Below are 19,119 nucleotides of genomic sequence, written 5' to 3'. Positions count from 1 at the left end.
ATTTTTTGGGGAAGAGAAAAGGAATGCAGGTTTTAATATTTTTTTTTGAAAATTTGTGAGAGAGATTAGGAGGGAGAGATTATGAAATATTTTTGTTATTAAATAAATAAATCAGTCAATAGTTTTTTTAATCTATTATGTAAATTAAAAATCAATAATTTTGAAAAATTGATTAATTTGTCCCATTAAGTGATTTAAAATTTTGATAGATATACATAATAAAAAATACATAATTATATTATTAAATCCTAATTCAAATTTAGATGTTATATCTTTTTGAGATCTATAGCTAAATTCTTATCTTTTTATTTTTATTTTTGTGTGTAACAATAGTGTATGGGAGAAATTGAAAAGGGTGTTGCAATAATTATGAGAGAAGTCAAAAGGGATTGTGGGTTGGGAGAAGTCAATAAATGCTGAGGTTGGGTTGGGAGAAGTCAATAAATGCTGAGGTTTTTTTTTTTAAAATAAAAAATGTAGAAAATTAGGATTAGGAGATTGGAGCTTCCACAAGCCTTGGGGTTAAAAACCCCCTTTTGCTTAATATAGTATAGATTCATATTTTTAGACGTAAATTCATTCAAGAGATGTGATAAGAGAATTGCACCTTATATCATTGAATGAGTAATAGATAAGAGGTTTTTTTTTGGTTAGCCTTAAACATTTTCCATATGTCATTGAGTGCACCACCATTCTTGTTTTGATCACCCATCACCAAAACAAAAGCCTCACCAAAGAGAGAGAGAGAGAGAGAGGGAATCATGGATTCGAAACAGAGCAAGATGAATGTCCTAATTCGACCATGGTTGGCCCACGATCATATCTCTCCTTTCTTAGAGCTTACCAAGAAACTTTCTGAGAGAAACTCTCACAGATATTTCTGTTCAACACCAATCAATCTCAAATCCATCAAGAAAAGAATTACAGATAAGTACTCTCTCTCCATTGAACTAGTAAAAATCCACCTTCCATCCTTGCCTGAGCTTGCTCCTCACTACCACACAACCAATGGCCTCCCAATCCATCTCAATTCCACCCTCCAAGAAGCCTTTGAAATGGCAAGCCCAAACTTCACCAACATCCTCAAAGCGCTAAGCCCAGACCTTGTTATTCATGACTTCAAGCCAGCATTGGCACAACCCATTGCCTTCTCATATAATATTCCTGCAGTTCATCTCATGACTTCCGGAGCTATGCCGGTTTGTTTTAGCCGTCATATATTTCATCCCGAAGTTGAATTCCCATTTCCGACAATTCAACTTCATGAATTCCACGAAAAGCTGTTTCACCAAATGATGGAGACTGCTGCAAAAACATCCAAAGAAAAACAAGTCATCCCTGTAAATAATGATCAACCACCTTGCAACTTCATGTTGTTCAATACTTTTAGAGAGCTTGAAGGAAAATACATCGATTACCTGTCGGCTATAGGTGAGAAAAGGGCTGTCCCAGTTGGTCCACTTGTTCAGGGCATTGTTGATGATCAAAACGACAACTCTGAGATCATACAATGGCTTGACAACAATGGTGAGTACTCCACTGTGTTTGTTTCCTTTGGGAGCGAGTATTTTATGTCCAAGGAAGAGATTGAAGAGATAGCTCATGGGTTAGAGCTTAGCAATGTTAATTTCATATGGGTTGTTAGGTTTCCTATGGGAGAGAAAATTGAGGTTGAAGAAGCACTGCCTAAAGGGTTTATTGACAGGGTAGGAGAGAGAGGATTGGTTGTGGAGGGTTAGGCTCCACAGGCAAGAATTCTAGCCCATTCAAGCTCCGGTGGTTTGTAAAAATTATTGGGTGCAGATAGGGTACCACATGGCATGTCACATGGTGCCTTCAACCAATCACAAACACTATGGCCTCCCATGTTGTCTCCTCATCACCCAACACATAAATGTAGTCTCCACTCACTCAACCAATGAGAGAAGATAAAGGTACCACATGACATCTACCCTATCTACACTAAAAAATTTCTTGGTGGTTTGGTTAGTCACTGTGAATGGAATTCAATATTGGAAAGCGTAAAGTTTGGGGTTCCAATTGTAGCCATGCCCATGCATTTGGAGCATCCATTCAATGCTAAATTGGTGGAGGAGGTTGATGTCACTGTGGAGGTCAACAGAGACATCAATGGAAGACTCAACAAAGAAGAGATAGCACAAGCAATAAGGAAGGTTGTGGTGGAGAAAAGTGGAGAAGACGTAAGTGTGTGAGTGATTTTTTGACCACACTGCCAACTCAGTAATCAGTTGGAGAGAACTGACAGAATAGATGACACCTGGCTAACTTGCAACAAAAAGAGAAGATTCCAGCAGTGGTTCATCCACCCGGGGACAGTCCGACGATCAAGTCAGTATATCTCTCAAGGATAATCAATAATGCTAAATTCACTGTTCTGAGTATCAATTGCATACCTTAGACCCATCGGGGGTGCCTCTCTTTTATAGTTACCTCAATCCTAGTCCCCATAGAAGCCTAGCTTCAATGGACTTCTGCTCAGTGCTTACCCTAGACTCTCTGATAGATAAAGATAAACTCCCTAAGAGTGTTATCCTTATCCATGCTAAAGTCCTTCATCATTCTAGGACTCCTTGTGCCTTATCCGCTTATCTCGGATTCCGATATCTTCAGAGATAACCTCGGCCTAACCGAGATCACCTCGGCGTCATAACCTGGACACGTGGCACCTCGGCTGACACGTCGGCGTCACCTTGGCCACGTATTGGGACTCAGAAAATATATCCCCACAACTACCCCCTAGGTTCTATTACCTCGGCATTCTGAGGTGATGGAACCTATATCGCTACTTCCTGCCAGTATGTCGGCTTAAAGTGTCTTAACCGAGGTCATCATTCAGGCCGACATGTCTTTTAAAGAACAAGAATTCCATTGAACTCCTTCATGCGTATGAGCTGTCATGCATCACAATTCAACCATTTCAGCCACGTGTCCTTCTCTTACTATATCGTATTCAAGACGTGTTTACAAGTCGTCTTGCACCTACATGCGCCGTCTGACAAATCCGTTTTTCTAGGCTCATTAATTCTGTTTTGCCGCCATTTCAACTTTTAACAAAACTTTTTCCCCCTTTCCTTATTTTTTCACTTTTCTCCATCGTCTCTGAAGCTTTCTCTCTCTAGCTTTTTCTTCCAAACCCTCCATTGTTCAAGCTTCTAAAGCTCTGCAACTCGTTCCGTCCATCTCCTCCGACGAGGTTCTTGCTAATCCTTTCTGCAGCTGCCGTTCATCAGACTTCGGCAAACTCAACACCGGTTTCCTTTCTTCGGTGAGTTTACAGTTTCTCCTATTTTCAGTTTTTGTTGTGCTCCAAGAAATTTTGTTTCATCATTAGTCGCCATTGCTCTTTTACTCAAATATTTGATTCATGAATCATGCATCTGAGTGTATTTATTTCACGATTTTGCTCTTTGCCCATGTCTTGATTACTCGCACTGCTCACAACTTTTCTGCACTTTTGCCATTGTTATTGACCTTATACCCTTCATACTTTCAATGTTCATGATAGTCCATCTTTGTTCTTGATTCTGAAACGCATTCTTGCTTTTTTGTTTTCCAGATTCGTGCCTTCAATCTTCATTTCCATAGATCTAGGTTTGGGATTTGTTTGTAGAACCCATGATTTTTTAGGAAAAGCTGAAACTATTTTCACAAATTCTTACCCAGCTATAGCGATCCCGGTTGTCCCTTTACTGTTCTATTGTATCCCGGACTCGGTTCCGTGAAGTTGGTAGTTGTATCTGTCTTGTTGTCGTCCTTTAATTCCACTTGATTGAGTTTTAGGATGTTTTGGGCAGGATTGTTACAGGTTGGTTAGGCCTTGGTTTCAATTCCTTGTTGCCCAGTTTTTAGGCGGTTCGCTCGAGCGGGTCTTCTTGCGCTCGAGCGGGGATTGCACACCCCCAGTATTTCGTGTCTCTACAAAACTTCTGCAGGTGTGATTTTTATGCTCGAGCGGGTTTCTTTACGCTCGAGCGGGTACTCTAACGCTCGAGCGGGTACTCTAGCGCTCGAGTGGGTAGTACTTTTGGGTGTAAGTTCTGGGAGGGGGAGATCTACGCTCGAGCGGACTGGTTTTCGCGCTCAAGCGGATGTGCTTTATTCTTGTGTCTTAGAGCTCGAGCGGGCCTTCTTGCGCTCGAGTGTGTCCAGATTTTTGTTCTTGACGCTCGAGCGTTGTGTTCTCCGCTCGAGCGGGAATGTCGTATATCAGTTGGCAGCTGGACATTTTAAAATCACTCTTTGCATTCTATCTCTCTTTCTTACTTTTCCAAAAGCCATTTGAGAGCTCCTCTCTCTAAAATCATAACTTCTCTCTAAGTGTTGATCTAGCTAGGGTGCTTTCCTCACTTTTGGTCTTCACAAGAGTTGGGTTGATCGTCGAGGGCTATCTATTGATCCGAAAATATTGAGTTTTGGAGCACGTCAAGTTTTCTCACCTTCTTTCCTTGAGCTCCGAATTTGAGGTAGGGATTCCTACTCACTCTTATGGTCTTTGACATAGATTTTTGGTTGTTTTGATAAAGTGTTGTAGTTGGGTAATTTTGGGACTTAGGGTTTCAAAATGTGTTAAAGAGAGTTTTGTGATTTTGAGCTCACAATATGTATTTTGGGTTTCAAAATAATGATGTTGTTGTTGGTTGTTGATATATAGGCCATTGGTTTAATATTGGGAAATGGGGTAGAAAACCCTAATTGGTTGTATAAATTAATTTGTATGATTAATTTGAGAAAATGATGGTTATATGGAATTGAGATGGGAATAATGAAATTGACTCATTATGTTGTGAAATGATGAAGTTGGATTTATAAATCGCTCACTTTTGGAAACATTGATATTTTATCTGTTGGAGCTTTTATTATCTGTTTAGAAATAATTGCTTGGGCTACTGGTGGAGGGTAGTTTTGATTGTTGTAGACAATGCATGATGATTAGGCAAACTAAAACTAATCAATTGGATATGTCATAGAGTATGACGGTTAATAGAATACATTAACGTTATGTATTGATTGATTGTGTATATGACCTATGTGTATATACATTGTGTGTGTGGGAGGAGATAGGGGATGTACTCCACGGTTTAGGGGAAGATAGGGGATGGACCTCTAAACCGGATGTTGTTTGGGAGGAGATATGGGATGGACTCCACTGATACAGCTCATATGCTTGTTAGATAATGTGTTGATATAGCTCATATGCTTATCTTTGGAAGTGTTGATACAGCTCATATGCTTGTCATTGGAAGTGTTGATATAGCTAATATGCATATCTGTTGAAATGTGGATACAACTTGTATGCTTATCTGTTGGGATGTTGATACAACTAGTATGTTTATCTATTGTAAAAATGGGAAATGTTTAATATGAGTCACTGTCTCATATAAGTGGTTGGCCAGGTTCTGAGCCGTGACGTAGATTGTGAAATTGATAAGAAATGAAAATTGAAATGAAACATGAACATAGTGGTTATGAAATGGAAATGGGTTATGAATTGGTTTATGAGAATTGAACATTTATCAATTGCTAATGTCGTAGTCATTGCTCATACTGCGTTTAGCATATCTCTACTGGGCGTTGGCTCACCCTTTATGGGGCATTATTTTCAGGTACAGATAGTATGCCACCTCCAAGGACATAGCTTGGATAATGATGAGAGTTGAAGACCCTTTTTGTTTATTTTGATGTATTACATGTAAATTCAAGCCAAGGGCTTAATATGTATTGAGTTAGCACTCTTCCTTTTTGTAACCAAGTGTTAACTTGGAAATCTGTAAGCCCATAGGGCATTTGCTTTTGTTGTTAACATGTAATACTTTTGTAAGGAACTACTCTGATGAATAGAAGAATGTTTATCTTTTATACCGATGCATGTTTATGTTGATGGGCTTTAATGTTATGATTTTGAGGGCGTTACAACTTGGTATCAGAGCGTACCGGGTTCGAATACTTTGGGTACGTGGGAAGTGATTAGGATCACAATGGGTTTGTCTCGCTTGATAGAGACTTAGATGTAATGTCATATGCTATGTGCTTAATTGATAACATGCTTATGTGACTATGTGGGTATGGGATTTAGTTTCTAGGATGTTGATTGGATCCTTGGGTATTTGGGAGTCTTGTTGGAAATGCACTTGATCAATGCTGTTTCTAATCGGAACTCTAGTAACGCCTCGGGACTATCATTATCCGGAAATGAAATTCGTAAGTGCTTATGTGTTTATGTGCTTACGTGGAGTGAATTACAGTTGTCCATGCATTAAGACGCGAGTGTTATAGCTTCGGCATATTTGTGAATGTGCTAATAGTCTTGGTTACCTTTATTAGGATGTCAGGACGAGGGCGTGGTAGGCGTGGCAGGCGTGGTAGGCAGGAGATGCCTTTACCGGATGACGTTCCGGCACTGTAGGAAGGAGTTGGTCAGGCCAACGTGGCCGAGCCAGCGAGTCAGCAGGCTATGGGCACCTTGGCCCGAGAGATAGCAGGAGCTTTGGGTATTCTCAGAGCTGAGAATCAGGTTGTTGAGGCAGGGCCTTCTTTCTTGAAGAGGGAATTCTTCCGGTCTAACCCGGACGAGTTTGTTGGGGATCCGAAAGAGTCACTTAAGGCTGACGAGTGGTTGGAACAAATGGAGAAGACGTTCGAGATGCTGGGCATCGAGGACGGAACCTTAAAGGTGACCTTGGCATCCTTCCAACTGAAGGGAGATGCGGGTCAATGGTGGAAGTACGAGAAGGGCAGTGTTGGTGGTGCTTGGGGGGCTTTTGTGATTGCTTTCCAGGAGAAGTTCTTATCTTCGGCTGCCAGGGAGAAGCTGAGGGAATAGTTTTGCCAGCTTAAATAGCAGGACTTGTCAGTGGCCGAGTTAGGCTACTTTTACTAGTCTGTCCAGGTTTGCACCTGAACTGGTGGCGTCCGAGGAACGCCGTTGCTTTGAGTTTGAGCGAAAGTTGAGGCGCGGACTCAAGCTGAGGGTTGGAGGGTCGTTTATTCGAGAGTATAGATGTTTGGTAGATGCTGCTGCTCATATAGAGATTATGATGCATGAGGAAGACGAGGGGCAGAGAGGCTCCAAGAGGAGCCAAGATGGTCAGGGTGACGGCAGGAGACAGAGGGGTTCTAACCCTCAACAGTCTCAGGGTGGTTTGGCTAGATCGACCTTTCCAGTGCCGAGTGCGGGCTCTGGGAGAGGTAGTCAGGGAGGTTTGACTTGTTAAAGATGAAGACTTTGCAGTTAAAGATGAAGACTTTGGAGGATCAGGCCGAGGCTGCCATCAAAGCTCAAAACGACGCCGAAGAAAAGACGGACTCTGTTGAGGCCATCAAGAAGGTGCTTGAGGCCGAAAAGAAGCATGCCGAGGAGAAAACGGCCCAGGCCCAAAAAGAATTGCAAGACGCTCTGGCCACAAAAGAGGCCGAAGTCAAGGCAGCCGATGAGAAGGGCTACAACGAAAGGGTGGCCGATGTCACGGCAGACTATGAAAAGCAAGTGAAGCAGGCATGCAACAAGGGTTTCACCCTTGGTTGGACGTCTCTTCTAAAAAATCTTGAAGTCCCCGAGGACTCGCCTCTCAGGAATGCCGACGCCATTCCTCTTCCATTCCCTCCTACTCTAACTCAATCCGATGACGACTTTGAATCTGAGGAGGAGGTTTTGGTGAGGAAGTCAAAAGACGCTGCTAGGGCCAAGTCCCCTTCTCTGAATGAGCAAGTCCTGGACTTGACTCAAGATGAGGAGGTTGAGGAGGTTCCCAAGATGCTACAGCTGAGAAGGCATCAGCCGACGTGACCCTTGTCGACAAGAGCCTTGACGAAACCCTTCAAGAAATTGACGCTGAGCTTGCGGTTGAGAAGGCCGCCGAGATGTCTTCTCAGCAGTCCTCCGTGGTCCAAACCCAACCTGCTAATGATGCTAAAGAATATTAATTTTGATGTCTTTTTCTTTTGTCTTTTGTACTTTTGCTTTTATTCTTTCTGGAACAACTATAAGCTTTTGGCCGACGTGCCTTTTTTGAATATTAATACAACTTTCCTTCTCCGAATGCTTGTATCTTTGTCTTCTCTTTACTGCTTTTGGATGATTATACTTAGAATATTTTGCATATCTCTAATATGTACTTCAATCTTTGTGCAACCTTCTCGGGGTGACACACCTTTGTTTATACAAACTGATGATTTACCTCGGCGAGTACCCAAGTACTTTTCTTAGCATAACCTTGGTTTCAGCTTGTAAATTTTTCATAAAATTTCAACAAGTGTTTAACCTTAGTCTAACTTCAACTTGTAAACTTTTCTCAAGTTTCAACAAGTGTTAAACATCATTTCAGTTTAACTTCAACTTGTAAACTTTTCTCAAGTTTCAACAAGTGTTAAACATCATCTCGGTTTAACTTCAACTTGTAAACTTTTCTCAAGTTTCAACAAGTGTTAAACATCATCTCGGTTTAACTTCAACTTGTAAACTTTTCTCAAATTTCAACAAGTGTGAAACATCATTTCGGTTTAACTTCAGCTTGTAAACTTTTCTCAAGTTTCAACAAGTGTTAAATATCATTTCGGTTTAACTTCAAATTGTAAACTTTTCACAAGTTTCAACAAGTGTTAAACATAATCTCGGTTTAACTTCAACTTGTAAACTTTTCACAAGTTTCAACAAGTGTTAAAACCATTTTTCTTCTCTCTGCCTCCTAATGTAAACCTAAGTTCCACTTGGGTTCTCATTATGCATATATTTTTGAAACATCGGCAAGTATTTTATCAGTCATAAATATAGAAAAATTCTGCTAAAATTTTATTCATTACGTCGGCAAAAAACAAGAAAAATCTAGTGATAGAAAAACTTCAGATTACAAGTATTCTAGGGTCTTGGCAACTCTTTGCCCTCATTATCTTCAAGCCGATATGCCCCATTGCCCAATACCGAAGTGATTCTGTAAGGTCCTTCCCAGTTTGGGCCAAGCTTGCCCTCCCTGGGATCCTTCTTGTTGCCGACGACTTTTCTCAAGACTAGGTCGCCGACTTGGAACTCCCTTGGGTTAACTTTTTTATTGTAAGCCCTGGCAAGCTGCTGTTAGTATGCTGCTAACTGAATTGCAGCCCTTTCTTTTCTTTCTTCTAATAGATCCAGATCTCGGGCTAAGAGTACATCATTAGTCCCAATCTCTACTCCCTGGGTTCTGATCCATGGGATGCCGACCTCTAGTGGAATGACAGCTTCTGTGCCATAAGCCATGGCAAAGAGGGATTCCTCTGTTGATCTCCTCGGCGTAGTCCGATATGCCCATAGTACACTTGGCAGTTCATCCACCCATTTTCCTTTCACTGCTTGCAGCCTCTTCTTTATTCCATCCAGGATAACTTTGTTGGATGCTTCTGCTTGTCCATTGCTTTGAGGAAAGCTTGGGGTTGAAAAATAATTCTTGTTCTTGAATTTTGCACAGAAACTTTTGATTAGCTTGCTGTCAAATTGTGTTTCATTGTCGGCAACTATTGCTCTCAGAATCCCAAATCTGGTGATGATATTCCTCCATAAGAAGTTCTTCGCATCCACATCTCGGATCTTGGCTAGGGGCTCAGCTTCTATCTATTTGGTGAAGTAATCTGTTGCTACCAGCAAGTACTTCCTTTGTCCAATTGCTTGGGGGCAGTTACCCAACGAGATCCATGCCCCATTGGGCAAACGGCCAAGGACTGGATACTGGGTTTAGGTCTGCTACTGGTTGGTGTATCAGTGGTGCAAACCTTTGGCATTTTTCACACTTCTTGACATAGGCCTCTGCATCTTTCTGCATGTAGGGCCACCAATACCCTTGGGTAATGGCCCTATGGACTAGTGATCTGCCCCCGGTGTGGCTTCCACAGATTCCTTCATGCATTTCATATAAAAAATCTTCACCTTGTGACAGGTGTACACACCTTAAAAGGGGTTCAGTGAAAGATTTTCTGTAGAGATGTCCTTTTACTGTCAGACTGAATCTTGCTGACTTCAACCTGATCTTGTGTGCCTCCTTGTGGTCATCTGGCAGCTTTCCTTCTTTCAAGAATACAACAATTGCATCCATCCAGCTTGGTCCCATGTCAACACACATTGTTTCATGCTCTGTGGTCAGTGGTTCGATGCTTGGGCCCGACAAGTAGTCAGCCATTATTGTCGTCGCTTTTTCAGGTTGTACTGTGCTAGCTAGGTTGGCCAATGCATCGGCATGACTGTTATCATCTCGGCTAACCTGAAGTAATCGACAGTTCTGAAATGAGGCTGCCAATCTGATAACCTCCTTTGCATAGGCCGACATCCTTTCATCTCGGGCTATAAACTCGCCTGTTGTCTGATTAACTATAAGTTGTGAGTCACAAAAGACTATTACCTCATTCGCTTGTACTGCTGCTGCTAGCTTCAGTCCTGCAATGAGTGCTTCATATTCTGTTTCATTGTTTGAGGCCTTGAACCCCAAACGAATTGACTGTTCTAGTATCTGCCCATCTGGAGATACCAGTACTACTCCTGGCCCCGCTCCCTGTCGGTTGGAACTCCCATCAACAAACAGTCGAAAGGAGTCGTCGATGTAAATGCTGCAGGGTCTGAGTTTTTTCTCTTTGTTTTGTTCTTTCACCTTTGACTGGGCTCCTCCTTGCTTATTTGGACATCGTTCACCTTGGCTCAACGGAGCCCGATGTTCGATGGATTCTGGCGTGAACTCCGCCACGAAGTCGGCCAAAACTTGGCCTTTGATTGTTGTTCTGGGTCTGTACTCTAGGTCGTACTGGCCCAAGGCGACTGCTCATCTAGCTATTCTTCCTGTCAGGTCTCCTTGTTGCAGTAAGGACTTCAAGGGGTGTTCAGTTAGCACCACAATTTTATGGGCCTGGAAGTAATGGTTCAGCTTCTTTGAAGCCAATACTAAAGCTAGTGCCAATTTCTCTAAGGGTAGATACCTTGTTTCTGCATCGGCCAGGGTATTACTTACATAGTAAACAGCCATTTGCTCCCCTTTTTCTTCTCGGATTACTACTGCGCTTACTGTGTGTTTTGAAACTGCTAAGTATAGGAATAGCTCCTCCCTAAGTTCTAGATTTGAAAGAACTGGAGCTGTGGTCAAATATTTCTTCAGGTCGGCCAAAGCGGCATCGCACTCCTCGGTCCATAGGAAGTCTGTGGCTTTCTTCACTAAGTTGAAGAAAGGTTTGCACTTATCTGAGCTTCTGTTGATGAACCTATTCAGGGCTGCGGCCCTTCCAGTCAATATTTGTACCTGTTTTGCCGACGTCGGGCTCTTCAATTCCAGGATGGCCTTAATCTGATCTGGGCTGGCCTCAATGCCCCTTCTAGTCACCAGGTATCCCAAAAACTTACCAGATCCCACTCCAAATGCACACTTTGCTGCATTGAGTCGGAGCCGATATGTTTTAAGGATGTCAAAGACTGCTTTTAGGTCGGCCAGATGACCTTCAGGTTCCTTGATCTTCACGACCATGTCATCAATGTAAACTTCCACCATTCCGCCAATCAGGTGTTTGAACATCTTGGTTACCAATCTTTGGTAAGTTGCTCCTGCGTTTTTCAATCCGAAAGGCATCACTCTGTAGCAGTACAGCCCTTTGAGAGTGATAAACGCAGTCTTCTCTTCATTTGGAGGGTACATGGCTATCTGATGGTACCCCCTATATGCATCCAAGAAGCTCATCCTTCTATGCCCCGAAGTGGCGTTTATCAACTGGTCAATCTTGGGTAGAGGTAAACTATCTTTGGGACAGGCTCTGTTCAGGCTGGTAAAGTCTACGCAGACCTTCCATTTACCATTCTTTTTCTTCACTACTACTGTGTTTGATAGCCATGTCGGGTAATTTACCTCTCGAATGGCCCTGGCCTCAAGAAGTCTGTCTACTTCCTCCTCCACTACTTCGACGTATATCAACGTCGGTCTTCTTGCTAACAGGTTTGGCCGACCTCTCAACGTTCAGCTTATGGCAAGTGACCTCAGGGTCAATGCTAGGCATTTTGTAGGGTGTCCACGCGAACACCTCAATATTTGCTCTAAAAAAAGCTTCCAACTCTTTTTTCTCTTCTTCGGCTAAGCCCGAGCCGAGAAGAAAGAAGCGTTCTTCATCCCCCTCCTGGACGGGGATTTTCTTTAGTGCCTCTTCACTTTTTTCGGCTGGCTCCTTGCCGACATCCTCTAGGACCTCCACGTCCTCGTCTTCGATTTCTACCTTTTCTGGTTCTCGAATACTGCAGGTGGATTTCATTGCTGCCATGGAACAATTCTTTGCCTGCAGCTGATCTCTTCTGACCTCCTCAATCCCATGCTCTGTTGGGAACCGCAATAGTTGATGCAATATTGAGGGAACAGCCCCCATTGCATGCAACCATGGCCTTCCCAAAATGATGTTGTAAGGGGAGGGTGTGTCGATTACGGTGAACTCTGTTGTTGTCTTCCTGGTGCCTGCCTGCACCTCCAAACTGGTTATTCCCAATGGCTATGTCGGCGTTCCATTGAACCCGACCATTGGGCTATTGGATTGCTCCATATCATCTGGGTGAAAGCCGAACTCCTGGTAACATCGGACGTACATGATGTCACAAGAACTGCCTTGATCAATCAGGATGCGCTTTACTTGGCATTCCCCAACCTAGAGGGATACTACCAAGGCATTATTATACGGATGCTGCACCATCTCAAAGTCGGTTTCAGAAAAGGACACTACTGGTCCTTGGCACTCCTCTGCCCGATGTCTCTTCTCCCTGACTTGGTAGACATGCTGCAAGTGCTTCACCTTCTGGGTCTCCCCCCTAATTTCATTCTCGTTAACCTTCGAGTGAATTACATTAATTACCCGAGGTCCTCCTGCTTGAGGTTGCTGTGCTGGGGGAGGCAGAGCTGCTAGTGCCTGAGGCAGTCTTGCCTATTTTTCCCTTGTTCTGGCCTCATCGACAAGGTCTCTCAGATGGCCTTGCCTCACCAGGTCTTCCAAGTGTGTTTTCAGGGCTCTGCAGCCCTGAGTCATATGCCCGTTTTCATTGTGGTAGGCACAATGCCTGCCAAGGTTTCTTCCCATGAATTCTTCTAGTGCCTTTGTTGGTGTTCTGAAATAGGGTTGATTCCGAATTTGATCCAAGACTTTGTGAATTGGGATTCGGAACACAGTTGTCACTGCCTGTGTAGCTCTCAGTTCTGGTTCTTGCTTGCTTGATCCATTGTTACCTCGGCCTCGCTTCGGCGAGCCGTTTCTTTTCTCTTGCTTTGTCTCCTTAGTCCCCGATGTATCTTCCTCGGCTCTGGCATATTTCTCGATTTTCACCATGAGCTCTTCCATACTTTTTGGCAATGTCTTTGCCAAAAATTTTCGTAGTGGACAGTCGTCTTTTAGGCTGTTCTTGAAAGATACGATCGCCACCTCTTGATTACATTCTGGTATTCGGTTGAACAGCTCATAGTACCTTTTTGCATAGGCCCTAAGGTCTTCATCCTTACTGATCTTCAGAGCCATCAATGCATCCACCCTTAATGGGTGCAGCTTGTTTGTCACGAACCTGGCCATAAACATCTCGGCCAGGCCTTCCCAGGTCTTCACACTTCCCTTTGGTAGTTTATGAAACCAATGTGATGCAATCTCCCCAAAAGATGAGGGGAACACTTTGCAGAGCAACGGCTCGTTCCCACTATACAACGCCATTGAGTTCAAGTATAATCCAACGTGGAAGTTGGGGTCTGATTTACTATTGTATATTTGGAACCTCGGCATACTGAATCTCTTCGGCGCCTCAAATTTGTCTAACTCCACTGAGAATGGTGTTCTCGGTTTATCAGGGGAAGTTACCTCGACATCGGCATTCTGCTGCTTCCTCTTGAGGTAATCTCTCAAGTCTTCTTTGCTCCGCCCAGGAGCTTGGCTATCTCCTGATTTCAGTCTTTTCGGCATACTACTCTCAGCTTCATGGTGGGTCCTTTTCGATCTTTTTCCGTGAGTTGTGTCGAAGCAGAGTGCCTACCCCTGAACATGTCAATTTTCTTTGGGGTCTACCTCCTTGGCGCGATGCGTCCTCCGTGACTCTTCTCTCCTCGTCCGACCTCCCTTGAAGGCCGGTGAGAGTATTTTTCGCTCCTGGTGTGCTGGGGGATTTCTAGGATTGGTTTCTGCCCTCCCTTCTGTGTATTGGCCGCTGGAATCGGCGTGCCCTGCAGCGGAAACGGTGGCTGCATGACATTGTTTTGCATCATAAAATTGACGACCGATTACAGGTCTTCCAATTTGTTCGCCATCTCTTTTACTTCTTCGTCCCTTCGAAGGCATTTATTCTTCTACACTTGGAGGTCGTCCTCGTTATAATACCTGCTTTGTTCTAGTTTCTTTGGTACGCCGCCATCCTAGCCAACGTCTTTCTTGTTGTGATTCTGGTTCTAAGTCTCCTCGTTGCAACCGTCTTCCTCCACGTTTAGGTCAACGCGTTTTTTGTTCCCAGCAGGGGTTTCGTCCCCAACCTTATCTTTCTGTCCATCAATGGCCATCTACTCTCCTTTCTTTCCCACAGATGGCACCAAATTATGTGAGTGATTTTCTAACCACACTGCCAACTCAGTAATCAGCTGGAGAGAACTGGCAGAATAGATGGCACCTGGCTAACCTGCAACAGAAAGAGAAGATTCCGGCGGTGGTTCGTCCACCCGGGGTATAGCGATCCCGGGTTTACCCTTGTTGTACAGTGATCCGGACATGTGTCCGTGGATGATAGTAGTTGATTATTACCTGGTGTACATCATTTCTTACTTTGTGTTTGGGTTATAGGATGTGTTGGGCAGGTTTGTTACTGGTTGGTTGAGTTTAGAAACCAAAACTAGTTGTCCAGATTTTGACCTGTCCGCTTGAGCGGGGGTTTTGGCGCTCAAGCGGGAATTTCATCCATCCAGTATTTCTTGTGCAGTGTTGGACGCTCGAGCGTGGGATTGGCCGCTCGAGCGGGATTGTGTGAGTGCCGCTCGAGCGGGGAGTTGGACGCTCGAGCGGGAGACCTGTCTGCAAAAGTGCTGGGAGTGTGCATCCGGAGCTCGAGCGGGGGATTGGCCGCTCGAGCGGGAGTCTGTGAGTGCCGCTCGAGTGGGGAGTTTGATGCTCGAGCGGGGCGACTCTTATTTAAAAGTGAGATTCGACTTTTGTATCACTTTTTCAAGATCTTTTCTCTCTCTTACTTTTCCAAAAAGCCATTTTCAGAGCTTCTCACTCTAAAACCGGCCCTTCTCTCTTAGATTTGATCTAGTAGGAGTTGTTTGCTCACTTTTGATCTTTACGAAAGTTGTGTTGATCGTCGAGGGCTACATTTTAATCTGAAAATTTCGGAATTTGAAGCATTTTGGTTTTGGTCTTCATCTCCATTGGAGCTCAAACTTTGAGGTAGGGATATCCTACTCCTCTTTATGAGCTTTGCCTTTAAATTTTAGTATTTTGAGATGTTGGGGTTGGTTTGGTAATTTTGTGAAAGTTTGGGGCTTTTGTGTAAATTTACGAAAGTTGGGGTTTTAACTATATAAAGCCTAGATGCATGTTTGGTATGGAAAAAGTGAAATTAATGTTAAAACATTAATGAAAATGGAACCTAAGGGTTGTAATGTAAATTATGGAAGATGCCCTAATTACATTGGTTAATTAATTGGTATAATTAATTATGAGAAATGAGGAATTGATTAGGAAAGATATGGGGTTAAAGGGTGTTGTTGGATCATGTATCACTCACCTAGTTGAAATGTTGATTATATATCCATTGTTGTATTTATTTTCTGTATAGAAATAACTGCTTGGGCTATCGGTGGAAAATAGTCTTGATTGTTGTAGATAATGCATGATGATTAGGCAAACTGGAACTAATCACTGGAATGTGTCATTGAGTATGACGTTTGAAAGAACACGTTAAATTTATGTGTTGTGTGATGATGTGTATGATTATTGTTTATATGCATTGTGTTGTGTTGGAGGAGATAGGGGATGTACTCCGCGGTTTAGGGGAAGATAGGGGATGGACCTCTAAACCGGATGTGTTAGGAGGAGATAGGGGATGGACTCCGTAGATAGAGCTCATATGCTTATCTAGTAATGTGTTGACAGAGCTCATATGCTTGTCACTGGAAGTGTGATAGTGCTCATATGCATATCTGTGGAAGTGATGATATAGCTTGTATGCTTATCTGTTAGTATGTGATATAGCTAGTACGCTTATCTATTATGAAATGGGGAAGTGCTTGATATGAGTTATTGTCTCATATAAGTGGTTTCGCCAGGTTTTGAGCCATGATTATAAATTGAAAATTGAATAGAATTGGAAAATGGATTGTAATATGGACTTGTATGTCATGAAACCGTAAAGTGTGATAAGGGGGAATATCAGTGTTGGCCATCTATCAACTGCTAATCTTTTAGTCATTGTTCATATTTGGTTTAGTATGTTTCTACTGGGCTGTGGCTCACCCTATATGGGAATATCATATTCAGGTACAGGTAGCATGCCACCTCCGAGGACATAGCTTGGGAGGCTAGAGGCGGACACACTTTTGTTGTCATATTTCTTTTGATGTATTACATGTATATCCAAGCCAAGGGCTTAATTTGTAAATGAGTTAGTACTCTTTTGTTGTAGCCAAGTGTTAACTTGGAAAGCTGTAAGCCTTTAGGGCATTTTGCTTTTGTCGTTAACATGTAATACTTTTTGTAATGAAACTCTGATGAATAGAAGAATGTGGAACTTTTATATATCAATGCATGTCTATGTTGATGGGTTAATGTTATTATTTTGAGGGCGTTACACGGGGGCACTCCGACGATCAAGTCAGTATATCTCTCAAGGATAATTAATAATGCTAAATTCATTGTTCTGAGTATCAATTGCGTACCTTAGACCCATTGTGGGTGCTTCTCTTTTATAGTTACCTCAATCCTAGTCCCCATAGAAGCCTAGCTTCAATGGACTTCTGCTCAGTGTTTATCCTGAACTCTCCAATAGATAAAGATAAACTCCCTAAGAGTGTTATCCTTATCCATGCTAAAGTCCTTCCTCATTCTAGGAATCCTTGTGCCTTATCCGCTTATCTCGGATTCTGATATCTTCGGAGATAACCTCGGCCTAACCGAGATCACCTCGGCGTCATAACCTGGACACGTGGCACCTCGGCTGACACGTCGGCGTCACCTTGGCCACGTGTTGGGACTCAGAAAATATATCCCCATAGTAAGGATTAAAGCAAGAAATTTTGGTGAGAAAACCAGGATGAAAGGAGATGAAGAGATAGACGAGGCGGTAAAAGTGTTGCTGCAGCTTTGTAAGGATTGGAAGTTGCTCAAAAATTAATGGTGCAAATTTATTGATATATTTTATTGGTTAGAAGATTTGTTTTTTCCTTTATTCTTATTGTCGTATGTGTGAAAAATTGATCCTTAAGTAGGTTGTACATGAGTTAAAGAATAATCGTTTTGTGATAAAATTATATGAATTTGTGTTAGGGTGTTGTAAGACCCAATAAATACTCTTACATAGATTGTAGAGATCTAACGAAGAGATGAGTTTTGTCTCGTAAATCTGTAAACATAAGCATGGTCGGCGTCACCCAATCGGGGTTACTGGTCCGGAGACATTCCGATGATAAAGTTAGCAACTTCAATCAAATAGGGAAGATGATGAACGGAAGAGAGTAAGAGTACTGTGTGGTATAGAGATATGAGGCATACCTTTATTCCATGGGATGCCCTCCTTTTATAGATAGAGGTGTGATATTTACTTGATGGGTTCCTTTGTTTGGGTTGGGTCCATTGTTTAGCTCCGATTTTGATGCGGTCTGTGGTTTTGAACTTGTCTCAATGAGTAGGGTAGGGTCAAAACTTGATTTTGACAGCTTCGAAAATGTGGTCCATTTCGCAACTATCGGCGGACTTTGGTTAAATTTTGGTTCTTCAAGTTTTTGAGCTTGGACTCCTCTAGTCGGCACAAACCTTTTGGTTGGCCAAGTAATGCCTATTGTATTGCCGAAAAATGGTTCAAATGAAGAAGAATGTAGACCCAATTTTAGAGAGAGAAAATGGTATGTAAACGCAATTAGCAACGTTTAAATGGCCGAAATACTTGGTTGGCAAGTCGGCAATGTAAGATACTTGCAACTGGTGTGGCCGACATGATTAGAACTTGGTTCTCGGCATTGTAGGTGACTTGATTATACGTCCGATGGAGTTGTAACGGAATGACCAAATTACAGTTTAAAGATGAAAGAGAGAGGAGTGTAGAATCGTTTCACATAGATCTTAGCCACGTCATTAGGAGTAAAATTAAGGGCCTTGATTAGGGGATGTAACATCTCTCATTTTTTTTATGAGTAATTTCTAACTAGTTTCATTAGGTGCACTTAAATACCATTAAGTCCTATTGACTTTTAAATGCACCAATAAGTCCTATAATATTGATACCTATCAAGTTCTTTCATATTCTCTTCTTTTTTGTCTCTTTATCGTTGTCTCTGTCTCTATTTCCATAATTTTTCTAAAAGCTTTACACTATCGTTGTTTACCGTTGCCGTTGCCATCCACTTGCCATCACCACTGCTGTCTACCACCACCATCATTATTCGAATGACGCCATCGTTCACCATCTATTTGCCACCATTGTCACTGATCTACACTTTCTTGTTGCCAATCTACACAACTACCATATCACCACCGCTTTCTTGTTTCATATTCAAATTTAATTTTTAGTGATAAATTTATCAATCTATTTTGTTCTTTGTGCATGTAAAAGAGGATGGTGGATTTCTTATAAGTGAGTGAGTGAATATGGGTAATGAAGGCAGATATTAATGAATAAATTTATCAGTTAGAATTTGTAGGTAAACGAATCTAGTTAATAGAACTAGTTTGTAAGTGTCCCCTTTTTTAATAATTATTAATAGGGTAAATTACAAATATATCCTATGAGATTTGGTTAAAATACAAATTGCTCCCTATGATTCTAGAAATTACATCCTGCCCTTCAAGTTTTTAATCGCATAACCAATGACTCATTTTTTAATAAGTTATTCGGTCAATTAACAGTTTTGAATAGTATTAGAAATATATTTCAATTAATAATTTAAGTAATTT

General features: G+C 42.2%; 1 pseudogene; it reads left to right on the top strand.

Moving 5' to 3' along the window:
* The first annotated feature begins 761 nt into the window (after nt 1-761).
* On the top strand, nt 762-17,344 carry LOC114279139 (UDP-glucosyltransferase 29-like; annotated as a pseudogene).
* Nucleotides 17,345-19,119: the final 1,775 nt, after the last annotated feature.

The sequence above is a fragment of the Camellia sinensis genome, chromosome 1 (assembly GCF_055761805.1).
Source record: "Camellia sinensis isolate YWXY chromosome 1, ASM5576180v1, whole genome shotgun sequence".
Classification (NCBI taxonomy): Eukaryota; Viridiplantae; Streptophyta; class Magnoliopsida; order Ericales; family Theaceae; genus Camellia; species Camellia sinensis.
This window is presented reverse-complemented; position numbering and strand designations above follow the sequence as displayed.